Source organism: Pteropus alecto, unplaced genomic scaffold (genome assembly GCF_000325575.1).
Source record: "Pteropus alecto unplaced genomic scaffold, ASM32557v1 scaffold30, whole genome shotgun sequence".
NCBI classification, from domain to species: Eukaryota; Metazoa; Chordata; class Mammalia; order Chiroptera; family Pteropodidae; genus Pteropus; species Pteropus alecto.
This window is the reverse complement of record NW_006429782.1, coordinates 1,895,417-1,903,164: the sequence shown is the minus strand read 5'-3', so window position 1 is coordinate 1,903,164 and position 7,748 is coordinate 1,895,417.

Sequence of the window (7,748 nt, the reverse complement as noted above, 5' to 3'; positions counted from 1 at the left end):
ACCTGGACCTTTGGCCTCCCATCCTGCCCCCGTTCTTCCTCCACACAGCCACCAAGCGAATACCCCTCCACCCAGTTCTGATCTGCCTATGCCCCTCCCTAGCTCTAAATCCTCCCATGGCTCCCTAGTGCCCTCAGGTCGAAGCCAAGGCTGTCAGCCTTTACAGCCCTTCCCAACCTCACCACTGCTATCTTCCGATACCCTCTCTCAATGTTTCCCTCCACTGCCCTTTACTTCGGTCCTCTTAATTCCCCAGACGCAGGCCCCCTTCAGGCCTCCAGGTACTTGACTCTGGAATCCCAATTCCTCCCAAATATCCAGCCATGTTCTAGGACCCTCTGTGCCTTAGTTTCCCCATCTAGAAAATGGAAGACCCAGAGTCCACATTCTCCAGATTCTGGAAAATGATCTCCCTAAGGGACCCCGTTCTTCTGCTGCCCATGGCCCTCCAGGGCTCCCACTTCCCTGAGGCCCACGCAGCTCTGCACAACCTGCCCGCCCCCTCCCTGCCCTCCCTTCCTACCCCTCCCCCTCACTCTGCTCTAGCCACACGGGCCTCCTCACTGTTCTTGCGACATGTCAGACTCATTCTGACCTCAGGGGCTTTGCACATGCTGTGTCCTCCTCCCGGAACGCTTTTCCCTTGGCTTCGAAATAACAGCTTTCTCATTTGTCATTCAGGTCTCATCCTAAATGTCACCACCTCAGAGAGGCCATCTTTGACCACCCAAGGTAAGCTGTCACGTCCCAGCAGACATCTGGTTTTATTCCCTTCAGATCAACTCACTCCTCTCTAAATTTTATTTATGTGCTTAGTAATGGTCAGTACCTCCTGCCCACTGGACTGATTGGTGTCCCCAGAGCCAAGCTCAGTGCCTGGCCCATCAAAGAAACCTGATAAGCAGTTGTTGACTGACTTCCTGACTATGTAGTGGCACCAACAATATACAAGACATTTCTCAGAGTAATTACGTTAATGACATGATACTCCTCTGTAAGACAGCTATCAACATTCTTTTTTTCCCACAAACAAGGAAGCTAATGCTCAGAAAAGGTGAGGTGGCTTGTCCAGGATGATGCAGAAAGAAAAAGCAGAGCCAGGAATGGAAACAAAGTCTGTCAGCCTGCAAAGCTGATGGTCATTCCCATTCACCAAGTAAGGAGGAAGGTGGCGAATGTTGGGGAGGCATCCATCCTCCTTTCTTTGGTCCACACATCTACCCATCCATCCATCCATCCATCCATCCATCCATCCACCCATCCACTCATCTACTCCTCCATCCATGCATCCACCCCTCCACTCATCTATTCCTCCATCCATCCATCCACCCATCCATCCATCCATCCATCCATCCATCCATCCATCCATCCATCCATCCCTCCATCCATCCATCCCCCCATCCATCCATTCATCCACCCATCCGTCCGTCCATCCATCCATCCATCCATCCCTCCATCCATCCATCCCCCCATCCATCCATTCATCCACCCATCCGTCCGTCCATCCATCCATCCATCCATCCCTCCATCCATCCATCCCCCCATCCATCCATTCATCCACCCATCCGTCCGTCCATCCATCCATCCATCCATCCCTCCATCCATCCATCCCCCCATCCATCCATTCATCCACCCATCCGTCCGTCCATCCATCCATCCATCCATCCCTCCATCCATCCATCCCCCCATCCACTCATCTATTCCTCCCTCCATCCATCTACCCACCCACTCACCTACCACCCATCTTTCCATCCATCCATTTATTCATCCATCCATCAGGCCGCCCACCCATGCACCCATCAATCCATTAATTCTTCCACCCATCTACCCACTCTTTCATCCACCAGTCCACTCATGCATCCACCGAGTCGTTGTCATCCATGCATCCATTCATGCCTGTATTCATCTACACACGTATCCATCTACCTATCTTTGTTAGCCGGCCCGCCCTGCCACATCTCACCTCTTCCTTACTCTTCACCTCTCATTCCCTCATGCCATCCATCCACATGCTCCACTTCATCACGGCAAACAAAGCAGTCTCTGCCCTCCCTGAGCTTACATCTCAGTAAGAGAACCATGACCCCAGACCAACGAGACTATTGCTAGTCAGTGACTTCCAAACCTAGCAATCTCTCCCTCTAGCCTCGGCCACCTTCAGTCCACGGACAGCCAGCCTCCCTGGATGGCTTTCACCTTGAGCTTACGCCTCCACAACCACATCTCTTTCTCTGCCTCCTCTATCATTCTTCCAAAGCGGGTCGAGGCTTGCGCTGGGAGGTGTGATGCCTAGCTATACTGCTGTGTGACTTGGGGCTGGGTGCTGGCTCTCTCTGAGCCCCGATTCATCATCTGACTCATGTGGTAGAGGGGAACCTGGTTCTTTAAGAACCACTGCACCCCGAACGCATGTCTGCTCCGTTGCAATCCTTCTCCCCACAAAGTGCCTCACCCCAAGGGGTAGCTTTCATTTTATCCATCCAGGTGTGTAGGAAGTGGGCGTACCCTCAATCAAGGTGGGAGGCTGGAAAGAGGCTGATGTCGGCAATGGCAGGTAACAGGACATGAAGCCTCCTTTCCACGCGGGTCTGAGATCCTCCCCTGCTCTCAATTCTTCCATGGCTCCCGAGTGCCCTCAGGAGAGTCCAAGCTCAGGGTCCAGCCCACGCCGCTCTCTGGCTTCATCTCCCATGTGTCACCTAACTCCTTCTCTAGTCCAGCTGTGCCCTTCACACCTCCAAGACTTTGCAAACCCAGCTCCTTCCGCCCAGATCCACAAGGACAGAGATATCCACCTAGCTGACTCACTTCCGTGTTTCACGCCCATCACGGGGCCCGGAACGCAGCACGTGCTTCTCTGACTGAAATAAACGAAACGCTTTCTCTATCTGGCAAGCTCCTGGTTGTCCTTCAGAGCCCTGGTCCTCACGCCCCACCTCCACGCAGCCTGAGTCCCCAGGCAGAGTCCCCGACTCCCCACTCAGCTCCCTGCACCCCACCTCCCTCCCTCAGACCCGACCCCGACCGCTACGGCTGTAGGTGCCAGTGTCCAGCTGTCTCTCTGCCAGAGGCCCCTCGGACCTCTCTTGCCCAGTATAGGGCAAGACCCCAAAAGGGTTCTAGGAAATGTCGAATGAACGAATGAATGCGATTCTCTTGAGTGTTCCTAGCGGCCAGGTTAGCATCTGCCAATATCAGGGTGAAAGAGCCTGTTTCAGAGATCGCTCCTGGGGCTACCCCCAATGACAGCACCTCTCAGAAGAGCCCTGCCAGATAAGCCCCACATCGGGAGGGGACCCTGGGGCTCCCAAGACCCTCTGCTCCCTCCCCACCAGGGCCATGCTCCGTCCTGTCTCCACCTGAAGCTTCCACAGTTGGCGTTCCTCTGGGCCTTTGCACGTGCTGTTCTTTTTGCCGACAACAGATGCTTCTCACCCTCCAGGTCTCTGCTTAGTCACATAATATGCCCAGCTCCCACCGGCCAAGCACAAACTCTGTGCCAACACCTTTAACTGCCATTCCCATCCTCACCTTCCCCAACCCCTCTGGGACGGGAGGTCCCAATGGCCTCCTGATTCTGTTCATGACAGCCCTGAGGCTTGGAGAGACGAAGATGCCCGCCCAAGTCCACGGCGCCGGTAAGATACAGAGAAACCGGACTCATCTCAACACCAAGCTCTTAACTGCTCCCCCCACACACACACCGCCTCCTCCAGGAAGCCCTCTCGGCCTCCACACCTGCAGGGGCAGAGCTCCCTCTGGGCTGTTCCTGCCGATCTGTGTTTCTCCCATCATGGCCTTGACATCGACGCCTCACAAACTCCTGGCTCCTCACTGTGTCCCCCCGACCAGGCTGGTTCTAGGCTTAGGAGGGGGCTGGGTGGGGGTATCTATCTGTTTTGTCCAACATTGTCTCTCGGGTCTAGAACGAGGCCTGGTACACAGCAAGCGCTCGATTAATTGGTCACATGGGGAGATGGACTCATGTCCTGTTTTCCCCCCCACACATCCCTGTTTGCATGGAATCCCAGCTCTGCACAAATGCAGGCGCACAGTAGGTGCTCAGTCACTGTCCTCTGCCTGAAGGAGGGCAGAAATGATGTCACCGGCGCTGGGAAGGCCTCGGGGGCCTTCTAAAAGCCTGTGGGATGGACGAAGAACACGTGGCTGGGGAAACTGAGCGGCCCATGCCTGGCTCGAAGCCACAGAGCCAGTCCGCGGCTTGCACACGCCCCAGCCACCGTCCCTCCGCTGCCCCCGCTGCCTCCCTCCCTCGGGAGAGTGCCTCTTCCCTCGTCCCCGCCAGGCAGCGCCTGCCAGCAGCCCAGCCCACAGTCTCCCTGGGGCTGGCACGTCACACTCGGAATCTCACGCCTCAGAGCTCAGCGTGCTCCAGCCTCCCCTCCCGCCACCGAGCCGAGCAGCTCCCATGGAATTTTTTCCCAACTGCACTGGCCCCCCTCGCAACCTCCACTTTAAGACAAATATTGTCATTAACATGCAAATGCTATGTGATTACCATAAACGGGTCCGTGCAGCGGCCAGCGAGCCCTGTCGCACGGTGGGCATTAATATTCAGCCCCGATCGGCAGAGAGGGGCACCTCAAGGCCCCCTCAGAGAGAGGGTCCTGGAGGGGGCTTGTCCCTCAGCAGAGGACTGGAGGTGGATGATGACTGGACACCAGCCACTGGGAGCCCTGATCCCAGCCCCCACTTCCTGGCCGGAGCCCCTGGCTAAAGTGGTGGCACCTGGGGAGGTCTCCTTCCTCTGGAGGAGGCACAAATCTGGGGGGAGGGGGGAGTGGCCGTGTGGCCTCCCTGTTCCCTCTTCTCCATCCTCTCCCTGCCTCCCACCTTCTCTCTGCTCCTCCCTGTGTATGTGGTGGGGGGGGGCCTCCCTCTGTCTCTCCCTCTGTCTCTGTCTCCATCTCTCTTAAAAACAAAAGAGCCCGCACCCATGGGCCGGCTCTCTTTCTGAGGACCCCTCCCCTCTCGCTCTTCACCCCAACCCAGGCCCAGCCCCCAGTGCCCAGGGGCTTGGCTGGACCCCCCTGCCTTTCTCCCGGTCCCAGCAAGATCCCCATTGCACGGGCCCTGAGGAGTTGGGGTGCCCCTGCCGCTCCCTTGCCTGTGGCTGTCACATGTCACAGCCCCTTCCCCCACAGCACCCTTGGTGACCCTGTCTGTCTCTCTCGGCTTGAGGGAGCCCTTTATCACACACGTGTACCCCGCTTCCCCTGGCCTGGGAGGGAGACAGGCGAGGGACAGTGGGGAGGGCAGCGCAGGCTGGCCCTTGGGACCCCATAGTTGTCCCTCTGGGCCTCAGTTTCCCTTTCATATGAAATACACTGATGCTACAAGCCCCCCTCGGTGGCAATTCCTTCGGTGGGGGATCAAATGGTCCCCCGAACATGAAAAGTAAGGGTGATATGGTCACGAGAATAATGACGATGCTGGGGATACAGGGACCACATGGGTGTTTTCTCTGTGCCCTACTCTGGCCCCTTCAGGGGCCCTGGTGCCCAGCCTCATGGGGTGTCCCAGCACCCAGGGGACCAGAAGGCTCTGGGGGGGTTTCCACTCCATCCTCTAGAGCCCACACCCCCACCGCCACTGCCTTCTACCAGTGCCACTGGCTGCACCCTGTTTAGTCGGCTCCCCAGAAACTATACCAAATAAGTGTTGGCGAGAGGTACCCAGATGGTCCCCCCAACTTCCCATTCATCATGCACCTTCCTTGGCCGGAGGCCCAGAGGTGAGCAGCTACTGGCCAGGGGTCACACGACTGAGCCCCAAATGCAGGCCTCCGTCCCAGCTGCTGGCCCTCAAGACACCCCCACCTCCAGCTTGCCTCCCACAGGTGAGGTCCTTCCGCGCCCAGCACATGTGAGCCCGGGGGCGGGGGACCCTATTTTGGGCCTGAGGTATTGAGGGTTTGGGGCTGGACATTGGGGCAAGGTCGCCCCTCGTCACCCGCAGGCCTTGCTTCCAGGGCCCCTGTGAAGGGGAGGAGGAGGACAGGGTGCCACAGACACCCTGCTTCCGAATTCTCAGCCTCCAAGGAAAGAAGGAAAAGACCCTGAGATACCCCCCAACCCCAGCGTTCTCCAGCCAGAAAACAATAACCCCACATTCATGGGGCCTCGCTCTGCTGACAGCGAGAAACTGAGGTTCTGGCTCCAGCGAACTCAGCGGCAGCACCCCCATCCTCTCTCCCTCCTGCACGGGGTCGGGGGCTTCCAGGGGAGATTAAAGATGAGAAAGGGGGTACCTCTGCAACCTGCCTGTTTCCTGGACCCAGAGCTCACCAGCAGCCTTTCAGTTCAACATGTGGGGGGCCATGTGGACACCTCCCACTCTGAATCCCATCAGCATCTTTCTAGAAATGAACCCTTCGGATATACCAGGGGTTCAGGTCACGTGGCCAGAGCCCTCCATACAGCCGTGAACCCCTGAGTGGGTCTTGGGGGGTGAGAGTGAGCCCTCTGCCCTCCTAGGCCACATGGAGGAGCTAGATTTTCCAGGCCCAATTTGTTGTTGTTGGTTTTTTGTTTTTTGGGTTTTTTTTGGCGATGGTTGGATTTGAAAAACGGTGGAGGATGGGAGGGGCATCTTTCCTCCCCAGGGCAGGTAGAGGGTCCCACTGAAGTGACAGGCCTTGGCTCCACCATCCTACCAGAGCCTCCCTGTGGATGTTCCCACCCATCGTCTAACCATTCATTCATTCACACACTTGCTCGTTCGTTCATTCATTCATTCATTCATTCATTCATTCAACGAGCATTTATTCATGATTACCATGCCTGCAACACTGTGGAGAAGGTGAGGATAAATGAATCCGAAATAGGTCATAGGCCCTGGTCCACCTGCAAGGCCTCTTCAGGGTCTTGCCACGGGTGTCAAGCACAAAGCCTTCACTGTCCCCACCCCCAGTCCCCAACACCCCGACAAGAGAGCTGTGAAAGCCACCCCAATTCAGACCGGGCCCACGAACTGAGCCCAGGGCTGGGGCCACAGTCCCTGGGCACCTGCTCCCAGCGTGCCATCAGAGAGAGAATCAGGTGGGAGGGAGGCGGGCAGGCCTCCCCACCCCACCTGCCTCCCCCGCTGGGCTTGCAGGCCGCCCACGCCTCCGCTGTCCACCCCAAGATCTGGGCTCCGCCAGATGGACGGCTCAGGCTCGTCATCATTGGCCTCAGACCTCAACACATTGCTAACAGGCTCGGCCAGTTTTAAGTTGAGCCAAAGGTGGAGGCAGGGCGGGGGAGGGCAGAGAAATGGAGGGCGGATGCTGGTCCAAACAGAGAGGGTAGGCAGGGGGGAGGGCGGACGGGTAGCATCGGAGCCACCCGAGGCTGGCACTCCCCCCAGCCTGGCTCGGCTCCCTGCACCCCCCCCACCCCCTCCTGCTTCCTTTGTAGTTACCGATTAGCCTGGGGTCCTGGGTATCCGTGTGTCCCCCGAGGCCAGCCGGACCTGCCCCACTGGCCTGGCTTTGTGAAAATGACCAAAGCAATGGAGTCCAGAGACGAAAAGTTAGGCCGAATGGATTGGGGGGGCAGGGAGGGGGGCAGTGTTCAGGCAGCTCCCCCAGCAGAGGGGCAGGAAGGAGTGGGTGAGGGAGGGAGAAAGGGGTGGGGGTCTGGGGGAATAGGAGGGAGGGGAGAGAGACAGAGAGAAGGATGCTGGGGGTGGGGGGAGAACGGGAGGTGAAGGGAGATGGGAGAGTAGAGAAAAGGAAAGAGAGA